The 11184-nt window shown below is 33.1% G+C and overlaps 1 long non-coding RNA gene across 1 annotated transcript in view; it reads right to left on the bottom strand.

The window, feature by feature from the left end:
- Positions 1-593: 593 nt before the first annotated feature.
- Positions 594-11184, bottom strand: part of LOC137237820 (uncharacterized) — a 47049-nt gene continuing 36458 nt past the window's right edge. Inside the window, exon 3 of the long non-coding RNA XR_010949044.1 lies at positions 594-11124. This is a non-coding gene — a long non-coding RNA (uncharacterized lncRNA). The remainder of the gene's footprint in view (positions 11125-11184) is intronic.

Genomic DNA, 11184 nt, shown 5'->3' with positions numbered 1-11184 from the left:
GAAATTGTTTTGTGATTGATTTGAATTGTTTCAGTTAAATAATTTATAAAATTATTTTCTTAAATTATTGAAAAGAAATTGATTGACGAAATTTGATAAAAATTGCCACTGCTTGTTTCGTGTTCGCTAATATACGTTTGTCAATGAAAAATACGGGTTTGATGAAAAAACCTATTTTATTTTAAATATATTTTTGGCGTTTAATTAATTAAAAAATGGTACTCACCTGTGCTTTAATACTTTGCTACGCTGCTGCCAAAGAGGGCACTCATTGCTTGTGCAGCAGCTGCTGCTGCTTTAAGTTATCACAAACATACATAGTACAGATATACAAAATAGAAAAAACACTAATAATTTTTACTGCTGCCCACTCATCATCGTATATTGTTGCTTATTGTCGTCACATATGCACCAACCACTGAGATACCACCAGCTGTGTTCACTGATTACGATATGCAAGTTTACGAAGCGAGCACAGGGTGTATCCCGGCAGCAAATGCATAAGAAATTATTCGTTTAACATTAATAACAGCACGTGTTTCATATTCATAAATTTTTCATATTTAAATTTCTTACTTGATACTCTTCCCACCATAATTGCATTTCACTCGCGCACGCTTTTGCATGTGTGGGTGTGCTGTGAATAAAAAAAGCTTACTTTCTCGGCTTTTATTTTCCTTAAGGCCTTAGCCAAGACAAGCACTCAACGAGCATTTGTGCTTGAATTTTTGCATGTAAATATACAAGTTTAGTGAATTGATGAGCTTTCTTTTTATATACATACACAAATTAATGCGTGTGTGCGATATAGTAACTACCCTGTAGGAAAAATATCAATGTAGTAATAAATCTCTTTAAGATGCTATCAATTTACGAATTGAGCATGGCATCCTTTTAGGTAGTAGAAATAGCCCCCTCCAAAAACTAATTTGCAAATAATTAGACTAATTTCGCTACAAAGTATATTTACTTTAAGTAAAAAATATTTCATGGAATACGTTCTTATCTATGTTGTTTGTTGCCATAGATGCATAAGAGCGCTACAGAGCATTTATCCCATATCGGCGGCGAAGGAAATCGAACTTGAAGTAGGATTTGCAATTCTGCCAGACATCAAATCTTTAGCAAGCTTTACAGCTCGTCTTAAATAATTAATTTCTTTCAACTCTTGTCTGCAAGATGTAATGTATTGTAACGAATTTACTTGCAATTTCCCTTATTTGCAATCTTCGAATCACTAAACTGTTGAATAAAGAACTCCAATATTGAATAATGGAAAAATGGCCTTTATTAGAGTACTTCACAATAACACTTATACTTTGCAACGAATAGCTTGCTTAATTAAACCAAACTGATTGATAGCTCAAATGACTCTGATTTCTCGCCTCTACTGTTGTCGCCTTTTTATACTGTCTGATTTCCTCGTTGCATATTTCTAGGCTTTTCTAATTCCAAAACTTAATAGTTAGTTATAAATTTCTCAGCTACAACTACAGATGTATAATTTTTATAGCTTCTCTCATACCCCATGCGCTTGTATGAGTGAGCGACACTTCCACAATCACAATTGCATACCTTTAGGAGCATTTCAGATAAGATATCTGCATGTGTTTGTGCGTTGCTTTTCAGCTGCGTATACGTACATATGTGTAGGCAATGATTGCTTCGTTTATGTAGATACAAGTGACTGTCTCCTTTATTGTTGTTGTGACTTTATTTACTTAGCATCAGACTAGGGATGTGAGTATCACTTAGTCTCACTCATATTCGTCACAGTATGTTCTACTTCCTCCTAGATGCCGACCAATTTTGAAAGTAACGAAAGAGAGCTCCACCGTAGTCGACAGATTCGTTTTCCTCTCTTCCACTTACAGTATCTGGTAAGACTTGGTAGGTGACCAATCAAGTTAATACCTTGGATTATAAGTACAATCCTAGATCGATGCATGAATCCTAAACTTTATAAGGGAAGCTAAATAGCGGTTCTTTATCTCCAGACAGGGTGATCAGGTCATGGAACAGAGCTAAATTACTTCCTAGGTGAAAGTAATGAACCTGGATTTTTAAGAACACTGCTTCATTGACAGCCTAGAGATTATGTGTTTATAAGCTACGCCGAGTAAACATGCCTTTTGTAAACGTCAATTGAGCGGTAATTGAAACCCAGTGATCTAGCGACTTTTTATAAAAGCAATAGGCATTCATACTACGGGCTGGGCACATTCGCATCCCACGAAACTGGCACGTAGAATATAAAATCATCGATTGAGGAATCAAAGCCTTTGGCACTGAACCAAAGATATTGGCCTATGTGAAGATATTCTTACGCAAAAACTTAAGGAGATCTTAGCCACTTAGTTTAAAGAGCTGGGTTAAGGCTGAAAGTACTTGTAAAATACCGTTCTAAAGAAAAAACGTTAAGGACGTTTGGGATACCATAGAAGATGTAACAAAGCTCCCGCATTTGCTTCTTCGCATTCTGCGAGTAGACATGTAAGGCGCTACTGTTTACAAATAACATTGGTAATCTTCGCTGAAGCCAGGCGGTACATCTAGTCTGTTTGATCAGTGTAGACAGTGAGCTATGCATCTGCCGGGCCGACATAGCGTTTCTCTGATATATTATCGGAAATTTATCAGTTATTTATAGAAAGTTATCGACATTTTACCATGAATTTTAAGATTTGTTAACCAGAAGTTATGGGGTTGTTATCGGAGTGTAATTTTTTTATCGAAAATATATCGATTGGTTTTTAAAAGTTTGGATTTGTTATTGCCGTGTCGATTTGTTATCAGAAAGTTATAGATTGATTTTCAAAAAGTTATGGATTCGCCACAAAAATTTCAAAACTTGTTATCGGCGTACTATCGATTAGTTATTGAAACAAAATTGATTTGTTATCGAAAGGTTATCGATTGGTTTTCAAAAAGTTGTCTCTTTTACGTCAAAATATTATGGATTTGTTATTGCGGTGTCGATTTGTAATCAGAAAGTTATAGATTGATTTTCAAAAAATTATGGATTCGCCACAAAAATTTCAAAATTTGCTATCGGCGTATTATCGATTAGTTATCGAAACAAAATCGATTTGTTATCGAAATGTTATCGATTGATTTTCAAAAAGTTGTCTCTTTTTCGTCAAAATGTTATGGATTTTTTATTGCCGTGTCGATTTGGTATCAGAAAGTTATAGATTGATTTTCAAAAAGTTATGGATTCCTCACAAAAAATTTGTTATCGGTGTATTATTGATTGATTTTCGAAGCAAAATCGATTTGTTATCGAAAAGTTGTCTCTTTGACGTTAAAATGTTATTGGATTTATTATCGGCGCATTATCGATTGGTTATCGAAACAACATTGAGATTGGTTTTGAAAACTTGTCGATTTGCCATCAAAAGGCTTTCAATTTGTTATTGGAGTATTAACAATTTGTTATCGGGTTGTCGATTTGCCATCGAAAGCCTATTGATTGGTTTTCAAATATTGTTTATTTGCTATCAAAAATTTATCGTTTTTAATGAAAAGTTATCGAATTGCTTTCGAGAAATTTAAAATTTTTATCGAAAAGATATCCATTGGGTTTCTAAAATCTGTCGACTTTTTATAATTTTGTTTACCAATTTGTTATCGAAAAGTTATCGATTTATTTTCGAAAAGTTATCAATTTGTTACCGAAAAGTTGTCGATTGGTTTTCAACAAGCTGTGATTCGTTATTGAACTGTTACCAATTCCTTATCGGCATGCTTTCGATTTACCATCGAAAAGTTAGCGAATTGTTAGCGGCAACTTATTGGCTTGTTACGAACAGGTGCCGTTAAAACTTCAATTTAAAATCGCCGGCAGCTCTGGAAACCGTCGATAGCAAGCCGATAAGAAACCAATAAGAGACCCATAACTCGACTAGTGAACTATTCGCTATCGATAATAGACCGATAATAAGATAATATATTGTCTGTGTCGGTTGAAGCCGAACCGATGAGAAGCCGAGGAAGCCATTCTCAAAAAAGCCCGAAATAATTTGTTCCCGAAAAAATTGCCTCTATTTAAAGTCAACCCCTCATCAGTTTTGTAGAATACACCTATATTTTAACACATCGAACTTCACGAGTATTTGGTACTAACGCCTGATAAAATGTACATATGTAGGACGCCTTGAAAATGTTCTAGAGTAAATTTCGGTACTTTATTTGGCTCAACACTGTAGATGTTTAAAATAATGTAATAAAAGAATATTACTTCATATTAAGTTACGAAAATTTCGTCAACCACACGCGTCACTTGCACATTTATTATTACAAAATTATTATTAGAAAATTGTCTTTTGAATTCAAATTGCGCTTACTCGTCATTGACAGCACACACAGCAGCACCCACACATTTGCGCATAAAAAAAAAACAACAACAATTTATTGTAAAGCTAAATACGTCATTAGAATTTGAATGTTAACGTAAAGATCGCGTTTATGTTAGCATGTGAAATATATTTTTGGATTTTTTTATTTTTTTATTTTCTGAATTAAGTCACTGCACGCACACCTTGAAGGTAATGAATTTATTTTTAGCAATAAATCAATTGCTTGAATTTTTTATTCTAAGTCAATACTGTACGCTTTGATAATCATACGACTGTTTACGTTTGGTATAAAAAATAAAACAACACAATTCTTACTCGTTAGATATTGCGAGTATGAGTACACCGGGGCGTATAATCAACAAATTTTTGTTTTTGGTAGGTTAATAAATAGTATTTGGTAAAATATAGTTAAATCTTTTTTATATATATATATATTTTTTAATATTTATAAAGATCAAAGGTTAGCCCAAATATGAGATATTTTCTTTTCATACATTTGTTCAGCTCGCTTTTTTATACGAGCCATATGGTCTTCATCTTAAAACAAGACTTGAAAAATTTTACTTTTTCACTTTATAATTGTCTTTTTTGCTATCGAATATTGATTAGCTCATTTGCGCGTAATCACTCAATTGAATTTTGATTACTGTTTTATACTTAATTTTTTTTCTATATGTTTTTCAACAGCTTACACGTACGAGCTTCAACGAACAAGTCAACATATATGATGGGCGAACACTGAACATAAATCAGACGCATATTCCTGTTGAAATTTAACGCCGAAGTAGGGAAACGTTATTATCGGCACTTTTTTCTCCAACATTTTTTTTAGGAAGATAAAAGCATACATACATTCATTGACATATGCATACAATGTGTACAGGTATGTATGTATGTGTAGCTGCTTGTTGTCTCAAGGCTAAAAAGGAAAATTCATTTCCACCACGCCATGCAACATGCTGACGCTGGTAGAAGAAGAAAAAGCGCAGCGTTGCTCTAAATGAAGCTTTTGAACAAAGAAAAGTTAGCTTATGGAAAAGCACACTTAAGTTTATTTATTGGTGCCTGGGTTATGTGTTTGTATGATAGATAAAAAGCTTTGGCTCTCAGCAAAAGCTCTCAATAAACAAATATACTGATGTGTGTGTAGAAAATTTAGCGTCAGTTCTGTTCTTTTCTCTCAGCCTCTGCTTCGCATTTCTTCATCCCTCTCTTTTTCGTTGTCATGCATGGTTGCCACTTTGTTTAGTTTTTATAAAATGTGGTGCTTTTGGCTAAAAATAAAACTTATGCAAAATAACATTTCGGTCTCGATTTTGCTTAATTAATTTCGATTTATTTCTAATTACGGTTCAATATGGAGGTGAAATTTGAAAATAAATTTACTTACTGCCCGCAAACGGATGGGTCATTTCATTATAATAGAGCTTATCATCTTGGGTTAATACTTGATACGTAAATCGTTTACTTGAATAAGCGATACGCCTCAATTCTTGCCGAGGGTGAATGTACCAGTTAATAAATAAATTGTTCTATTCACTGGGTGAAGCGGTAGTATCTTAATATGTACTTGAAAACAAGCCTTCGGAAAGAGACAAATAAAATTGGCATGTCTTAGGTCAAGACAAATTTGATGGGAAAAACTGGCACTAAAAATGTATGAAAATTGTTCAAAAGGAGATGGGTTATTCGAAAGTAACAGAGTCGAGCACATATTCACAAAAGCTGGTCGACTTTCAGTTTTATCAGATACTACAAATGTGAAGTTCATACATTCGTAGTATTTACAGGTGCAGTGAAATAACTCCCAACAAAAAAATTAAATAACTCCCAAATATTTTCCATACAAATTGGAACTTATTTCATTATGAAATAGCTCCCAAATCATTGGGACTTATTTTATAATTTTTGCTGGTAATTATTTCGTAATGAAATAACTCTCAAATGAAATAATCCCCAATAAAATTTCTTTGGGAGTTATTTCATAATTTTTTGAGATTGGGAGTTATTTCATTTTTATTGGGACTTACTTCATTGTTTCTAATTCAGGCATTGGGAATTATTTCAAAATAACATTTCGGTCTCGATTTTGCTTAATTAATTTCGATTTATTTCTAATTACGGTTCAATATGGAGGTGAAATTTGAAAATAAATTTACTTACTGCCCGCAAACGGATGGGTCATTTCATTATAATAGAGCTTATCATCTTGGGTTAATACTTGATACGTAAATCGTTTACTTGAATAAGCGATACGCCTCAATTCTTGCCGAGGGTGAATGTACCAGTTAATATATAAATTGTTCTATTCACTGGGTGAAGCGGTAGTATCTTAATATGTACTTGAAAACAAGCCTTCGGAAAGAGACAAATAAAATTGGCATGTCTTAGGTCAAGACAAATTTGATGGGAAAAACTGGCACTAAAAATGTATGAAAATTGTTCAAAAGGAGATGGGTTATTCGAAAGTAACAGAATCGAGCACATATTCACAAAAGCTGGTCGACTTTCAGTTTTATCAGATACTACAAATGTGAAGTTCATACATTCGTAGTATTTACAGGTGCAGTGAAATAACTCCCAACAAAAAAATTAAATAACTCCCAAATATTTTCCATACAAATTGGAACTTATTTCATTATGAAATAGCTCCCAAATCATTGGGACTTATTTTATAATTTTTGCTGGTAATTATTTCGTAATGAAATAACTCTCAAATGAAATAATCCCCAATAAAATTTCTTTGGGAGTTATTTCATAATTTTTTGAGATTGGGAGTTATTTCATTTTTATTGGGACTTACTTTATTGTTTCTAATTCAGGCATTGGGAATTATTTCATATTTGGTGGGAGTTATTTCATTTTCTTAAAAATACAATTTTATCAAACTTTGACGTTCTTCTAACAGTTTCTGTGGGTCGGCTATACATTAAGGGTCCAATTGGTTTTATTCGTAAACCAAAGGGTTTTGAACTTTGAAATCTCGCACACAGGTTCTCAAGGAGTTCTCCAACGAGAATCAGTAAGTAATCTTTAATTGTTGGTAACAATTTACTAATAATTAGTAGTTAAAGTTACCATGGTATAACTATCACTTTTTATCTACATACGAACACTTTCGCAAGAATTTTATACATAAGTATATTTTATAATGTTTATAAAACCACAATCAACTATTTTCATTTGTTTAAATTGGCGTATTATTGTAAAATTTAATGATTTATTTGTTTACTTTCCGCGAACACAAGCATACAGCCATTTTATCTAATTCACTGCTTGCTTGGTGGTACCAGATGCTTTAAATTGTTCCAACGAATGAAAAATTTTTAAATAGTACCAACGAGGAAAATGGACCTTTTTCATTCAACTCTATTTATTTTACAAAAAATAGAAAATTTAGAATAAAAAATCGCGCGATGCACAGTAATTCTGCGTAGAACACCTTTCTGCATAAGTGGCCTTCGGCCGCGCTTATTAGAAATAACCCTGGCTACGCCATGCCAAGCCCGGGTGTGTGGTATAACCGTGGCTACCGCCACGCTGTTCTACGCAGGCTCGTTCCTTTTATTTTTTACTTTTAATAAATTATCTTAATTTCATAAAAAATGCGATTTTTTTAAATAAATTACGTTTACTTCGACGACACTATTCAAGTTTTCTTGTAATTGTAACTTTTACATATGTACATAATAGTTTGCTGTATTTTTCAAATCTCATTGTAACTGATTATATAGTATAAAGATACAATTTCAAATTTTGATTTGGGATTTATTTCATTTTTTTTGGGACTTATTTCATTTGGGAGTTATTTTATTTTTTTTTTTGGGGAATTGTGATTTCATTATGGAATAACTGGCAAATATTGGGAGTTATTTCATTTCCTTCTTTGGGAGTTATTTCATTTATTAAAGTTTGGAGTTATTTCATTTTTATTGGGACTTATTTCATTGGGAGTTATTTCATGGAATTTATTTCATTTGGGAGTTATTCTCTGCACCGTATTTACATGCTTGCAAACATTAACGTGTATTATCTAATGAGGTTCGTTTGACTCCAAGAATTGACTATAAGACTTATAAGGCCCTCTTATAAAATACATTTTGCTATATTAGTCTAATAATGTCCAAAGAATTTACTTATAAATTTCATCATGTTAAACGATCACGGATCGAAACCTGTTTCACTCAAACGATAAATATGAAACTGTCAAACTTTTGATGATAATGATAATACATTATGGATGTAATGAGTAGACGAGGTCACTAGATCATGTGTATGCCCTTAATCCGACTCGCCAGTACCGGGCTTTTTGTCTCTTTGAATATTTGACTTCGTTCACGGATCATAGAACACGATACGGGCCAAATTTATTTTTTACTAATAGTTTTCAAAATTATTGTTTTCCTATGCTGACTCATTTGAAATCATGATACAATTTTTTTGCTATCCACTATTACCCCAACCACAAAACAAAGCCCTATATCAACGGAATAGGAAATATGAGCTTTCGGCAATTTCATTTCTAAACTCAGACTATTCTTAATTAGCGAAATGATAGAACTAAGCCACAGCATAACAGGTAAGGGAAGTGGTAGGATATAAAAGAAACTTTCACACAAGCTGACTTACAGCTGAAAGGATGTCCAGGGAAAGGCAGATTTTTCTAACAAGTACTTTATTATTTGTTGTTGATTATTTCTATTTATATGAGGGCGTGTCCATGTGCGGCTTTAGTGCTTATTTAAAACTTAAGAGCCGAGGGTTTAGAGAAATGTATGACTTATATTATGGGTTATGCCTCAATTCTGTATTAACTAAAATTCGAGACCCGCCATACATATGTAGCATATGAGTTCAGAAAATTTACTGGAAGTATATAGGAAAGTGGTAAGATCTAAATTATCTCATTCAGTGAGCGACCAGTCACGAATTGTCAACGAAAATTTCTCAAGTGAGTTCTACAAAACGAACAGTTTCAAAAGTTGTGTCATAGCAAATTTTTTGCTAGGGATGTTTCTGCTGTTATGTTCAAGTTCTGGACAATGCCAAAGGTTGCGATTACTTAAATGCGAAAAACATAGAAAAATATTTACAAACAATCTTCATGATTTACTCCAAATTTTTTCAAAAATTCATAAATAATTTGATCATACTTGAAGCTTGTCGCAATAAGTAAGTAGATTTTTCAAACTATCACAAATTTAGACGTTACTGCACTGTCTAATCAATTAACAATAAAAACTAGATACTAAACAACTTTTGGTGTAGTTTTTCAAATGTTTTTATGCAAAAGTAGTGACATATTATTCAAAGTCCAATAAAAATTTTGACCAAAATGTCGCCACCACAGTGGGTTAGTGGTTTGGAATATCCCGTGGTAAGAGGCGACTAAAATACTCAAGTTATTCTAGAGATCGTGTATCGCAACCCTTTCAAGTGTTGCCAATCTCATCTGCTCGTGGCAAATACTGTTTCTTTAGCAGCCGAGTATCTGGTGACCCCAAGTGCCGTGGAACTATGAGGTGGTCAGTATGGTCATATTTAAACGTTCCCGAAATGGTCCGGCTTGTACCTTAATGGTGCTTGTTACCAGAACGTAACAGATCTATATCCTGCAAAAGATCATCAACGTCAATAACACTCCCCAAAACTTCCGGGGAGTTTTTTATCACTACAACAGCAACAACCAACATTTCCTCCTGCAATTACACGAAACTTAATAAGTACATTCAGATACATATGTACATATGTATATATGGGAAAGCTGTGTACGGAGTAATAATTTTATGAATTTATTTAGACATTGTTTTAATATTTGTTTGGTTCTTAATTCTTTTCTTTTGTCCTTTTTAATAACGAATTTTGGTCCCGCAAAAATGTGATCTGGCAACCGTGCACTATTTTTACTCCGCGCTTTCTCTCTTTTAACAACACATCGACCTCTTTCTGTTATTCACTCTTATCTATCTTTCTTCCCCTTCCTCTCCTATTCCATATTTATATCATTCTTCAATACTTTATATTCCTTTAAATTTTCATTTCCGCTTTTCTTCTTATGTTGCATTTAAAGTGAAATTTCTCATTTGTACCATAAAAATCTTTCACAAGCTTTTTTGTCAATTGAATTTACTAGCAAAATTTGTCTTGAGCATTCCCCAAAACGATCTCCCGCATCTCATTTGGTAAGGAAATCGTTAAAATTTCACAATTTTCCACCATCGGCTTTAACCTTTGACCTTCATAAAATAAATAAATTTTTAGTATATAAGTTATTTCATAAGCAGAAAATTTACAATACACGCAGATGTAAAAAGCACATACCTGCTTGTCAAATTAGCCAAATAATTTTGTTTCCAATATTGGTCCGTTTTATTGTAAGCAAAGTATTTCACCAGCTGCTGATGCAATCGTTCAAATGCCACTATTCCAAATATACAGATTCCTGTATTACACAACCTCTATTGTCCTTGTGTTTACGTACATACATACATAGATACATATATGTGTATCCTTTTATATTCCTGTTTTGTGCTCATTGCTTCCTCTGGGTTCCATTTCTCGAGTGCCATAGCTTGAACATTGGGATTTTATGGACGTCTGTTTCCCGTTCAATTTCTGTTGCTGTTGCAGCTGCAATTGCCTTCACCATATAATTTTTCTATATACAAATGCAAGTATGCATGTGTGTATGTGCAATCAGAAAATTTCAAGTTCAAGTTGAAAGCATTTGCGCATGTCTGCCACACATACAAATTGACAAACAAACCTACAAATATATATAAAATGTATATTGTGGTGCTAAACTTTATGTATGCATGTATGTATA

This window comes from Eurosta solidaginis, chromosome 1 (assembly GCF_040869045.1).
Source record: "Eurosta solidaginis isolate ZX-2024a chromosome 1, ASM4086904v1, whole genome shotgun sequence".
Taxonomy (NCBI): Eukaryota; Metazoa; Arthropoda; class Insecta; order Diptera; family Tephritidae; genus Eurosta; species Eurosta solidaginis.
This window is presented reverse-complemented; position numbering and strand designations above follow the sequence as displayed.